General features: G+C 40.5%; 1 non-coding gene across 1 annotated transcript; it reads left to right on the forward strand.

Moving 5' to 3' along the window:
- Nucleotides 1-3086: 3086 nt before the first annotated feature.
- Nucleotides 3087-3190, forward strand: LOC112699592 (small nucleolar RNA R71). Its single transcript, XR_003152537.1, has one exon. It is a non-coding gene; the product is annotated as a small nucleolar RNA R71 (small nucleolar RNA).
- Nucleotides 3191-4266: the final 1076 nt, after the last annotated feature.

Here is a 4266-nt window from a genome sequence, read left to right on the forward strand (position 1 = left end):
AAAGACATTTATTCATCAAGATCCATAGACAGTATTCAAACTTCTACACAAAAATGATAATTCTACACTCAATTTCCAGTGATCTGACTAAACAATCAAGCATGCATACCACCACTTAATTCTACTTGATTTGTCACTAATTGAGCCAAGATACTTTTGTTCAAACTTTTCTTTTATTTTTGGAAACAGAACAAGCATGGCAAGCATTTGTTTAAGAAGGTGAAGTTATATCCAAACATCTAGGCATTCACTTTATTCAAAGCAGTAAACCAACACTCATACTAAAAACTTCACATTCCAAAAAGATTCAACAATTACAGTTTAAACCAGAACAAGCATGCTTTTGTTTGCCTTTTTAAAGAATGGTCAAGGAACAACACCACCTTGTGAAATTTCTTGTTTTCTCTTTGTTGCCAGGAAAAAAATTGATTTCTCCTTCTTCTCCTAGTTGTTGCTTCATGTTCTTTCTAAGATCCTTGTTTCCTTTCCTGCAAAGAGTGATGAAGTTGCTTGCTTCTCAAGCACTTGAGTGGTTAGCTCAACTATGTATGGGCAAGTATCTGAGTCTTAAGTTGGTGTGTGAACACCAAACTTAGTCTCCTACTTACTCCTCTGCTCTTTGAATCCTTGAATTCTCCTTGGAATGAAGATGCTGCTAAGGATTTTAAGCATTTCTGTGATTGCTTAGAATGGTTGTTCCTTTCATATAATTCAAAGGTTGTTGTGTTCAGTTGATCTGTATGGTGGAACACCAAACTTAGAGTCACACATTCCCCTTTGAATTATTGATCCACGAATTCATTGTTTGGTGTGAAACACCAAACTTAATTCTTTGCAATGCACAGAAACTACTTCACCTTTTTATTGAAACAAATAAAAGAAATAGCAAAGGAGTATTACCTCAGGTTGGGTTGCCTCCCAACAAGCGCTTCTTTAACGTCATTAGCTTGACGGTTGTCCCTTGTTAGGGTGGATTATAGTGCTTGATGTCCTCTCCTCTCACCATGAAAACGTCCCCATTTGATTCCTTCATGATTTCCAAATGTTCCATAGAAAGAACTTTCCTGATTGTGAACACTTGAGGGAGCTGGGAAGGAATGGGTTTGAGGCCAGGTGGGATTGGCAGATAATGACTTGATATCACTTTATCTCCCGGAGAGAAACCTTTAGTGGGAATTTTCTTGTTTCTCCACCCTCTTGGCAATTTCTTTACAATTCTTCCCTCTCTCTTGAGGATTTCTTCATTGACCCTTATGCCAGGAGGATCCTTCTGAGCTGTTTCTATTGATTCTTGTGGCTTTAACTCTTGCAATTCTTGTTTGCCTTCCAAGGACTGTTTCAGAGTTTCAGCTGCTGGATTGCTTTCCTCCAAACACAGATGGCTACTATCATCCTTAGGCTTTTCAGGTTCTGGTTCAGGCTCAGATGCAGGTTTGAAAACATGGAAAATGAGCTGTTCATCATGTATTCTCAAAATTAGCTCTCCTTGTTCTACATCTATGAGCGCTCTAGCAGTGGCTAGAAATGGCCTTCCCAGAATGATAGGGTGTAGGTAGCTTTCCTCCATGTCCAAAATGACAAAGTCTGTGGGGAAGAAATAATTTTCCACTTTTACCAGCACATTCTCAACTACCCCTTCAGCTTTCTTCTGAGTTTTGTCAGCCAGTTGTATGATTACATCAGTGAATCTCACCTCATTCAGTTGTAGCCTCTTCATAAGAGTCAGAGGCATCACATTTATGCTAGCTCCTAGATCACAGAATCCTCTGTCAATTTTTGTTTCCCCTATGATGCAGGGGATATGAAAACTTCCTGGGTCTGTTTTCTTAGAGACTATGTCCTTCTTGATGAGGGCACTGCATTCTTTGTTCATTATTACAGTTTGTCCTCCCTTCAAAACTCTTTTCTTGCTCAGCAATTCCTTCAAATACTTGATATGTGTAGGCATCTGTTGGAGAATCTCAAGAAAGGGAATATTGATATGGAGAGACTTAAATGTCTCTAAAAACCTTGAATATGTTTTCCCTTTTTCACCTCCTCCTAACCTCTGAGGAAATGGTGCTTTTGGTTGGTATGTTTCCAGCATGCCTTTATTTTGCAGTTCATTGGCTTGCTCAGTTTCACTTTCCTGCTTAGCTTCTTCCACACCTTCCTTCAAGATTTCTGGCTCCTGTTCTGAGGGTCTGATTCCTTCTTCTTCTGAGACTTCCTTCAATATGGTGATGGCCTTGCATTCTTCCCATCTCACTCCCTTTTGTTCCCCTTTAGGATTCTTTTCTGTGTCACTAGGGAACACTGCAGTTGACTTGGGGGCCTGTTGAGATAGCTCTCCTACTCGAGACTCCATCCTCTTGAGTTTTTCACCATGGTTCCTTAAGGTAGATCTCACATCATCCCTAAAGCTTTTCAACTCACTTATGTCCTGACCCATGTTTGCAAGCATTCCTTCTATCCTGTTTAATTGATCTTGAAATTGTTGGTTCGGATTAGGTTGGGCAGGTTGATTATTTTGGCCATGATATGGTGGTTGGGAGTAAGTGTTTTGTGTGGCTTGGTATGATCTTTGGCTGGAGTTTTGGTATGTGGAATTGTTATGTTGGTTGGGGTTGTAAGGTTTGTGGTTTTGTGGTTGGGTTTGCTGGTTTCCCCACCCAAAGTTTGGGTGGTTTTTCCAGCCTGGGTTGTAAGTGTTGGAATATGGATCATATGATTGCCTTTGTTGATTTCCCACATAGTTGGCCTCTTCCCAATCACCTCCTTCATTGCTTACTTCCTCTTGATCTTGTGTGTGTATTGCAGCCACTTGATTTGTTTCTAATTTCCTGGTGAGCTCTGCTAGTTGCTTGGCAAACACCTTGTTTTGGGCTAGAATTGTATCAACATGGTTCAGCTCCATGACTCCCTTAGTGTTGTGTCTCTCTGAAGCATAGTAGTACTCATTCTCAGCCACTGTCTCAATCACTTCAATGGCTTCTTCCACAGTCTTTTTCCTGTTCAATGAACATCCTGATGAATGGTCTACAACCTTCCTTGATTCATAAGAAAGTCCATCATAGAAAATATGCAATTGCACCCAGTCATGGAACATGTCTGGTGGGCATTTCCTTGTCAAATCCTTGAATCTCTCCCATGCCTCGTAGAGAGTTTCACCATCTTGTTGTCTAAAAGTCTGAACCTCAGATCGAAGCCTATTGACCTTTTGTGGGGGGTAGAAACATGCCAGAAACTTGCTTTCCACCTCATCCCAGGTTGTTAGGCTCCCCCTTGGGAATGATTCCAGCCACTTAGCTGCCTTGTCCCTAAGTGAAAATGGGAACAAGAGCAGTTTATAGGCATCTTCCTGGACTCCATTGGACTTCACAGTGTCGCAAATTCTCAGGAATTTTGTGAGATGTTGGTTTGGATCTTCATTAGCACTCCCACCAAATGAACAATGATCCTCCACCAGTGATATTAGTTGTGGTTTGAGTTCAAAATTGTTGGCCTGAATGGGTGGTTTCTGAATGCTGCTACCACAATTCCCAGAGGTTGGGTTTATGTATGAACCAAGAACCCTCCTCTCGGGAATGGCATTGTTTCCATCAGCTCTCTCATGATTGTGAACTTCTCTTTCCATGTTGAGATCTAGAGCTTCCTCAAAATTGTCCTCAGATTCTCCTTCAGATTCTTCTTCTCCCAGTACTCTCTTCCCTCTTGCTTCCCTTCTAAGTTTATGAAGGGTCCTCTCTGGTTCGATATATGAAGGAGTTAATGTCTCTCCTCTCCTACCTGTCATACAAGAACACAGCACAGGCAACAAACAAGTGAAATACTCTTGGTTAATGGAAGAGTATGGTTAGAGCAGTTGAGGAATTAATTCAAATAGTTAGTGAGTCAGTGAGTTAGTTGCTTGAATTTAAAGGCATAAAGAAAGAAAGTAAGTAACAGAGTGCAGAAATTAAAATTCAACAAGTAACTTGAACTGAATTAACAAAACAAGAAAAATGCTCAATCTAGTTAACTTCCAATTTGAGAATTGTCAATCGAAAACCAATCCCCGGTAACGGCGCCATAAACTTGATAGCTATGATTTTAGGAAATTGCACAATCGGCAAAAATTCCTTCCGGCAAGTGCACCGGTTATCGTCAAGTAAAAACTCACAATAGAGTGAGGTCGAATCCCACAAGGATTGGTTGAGTGAGCAATTCGAATTAGAAGTGTGTTCTAGTTGAGCGGAATCAAGATTTAGATGAGAATTGCGGAATCTTAAATTGCATGAATTAAAG

The sequence above is a fragment of the Arachis hypogaea genome, chromosome 6, assembly GCF_003086295.3.
Source record: "Arachis hypogaea cultivar Tifrunner chromosome 6, arahy.Tifrunner.gnm2.J5K5, whole genome shotgun sequence".
Lineage (NCBI taxonomy): Eukaryota > Viridiplantae > Streptophyta > Magnoliopsida > Fabales > Fabaceae > Arachis > Arachis hypogaea.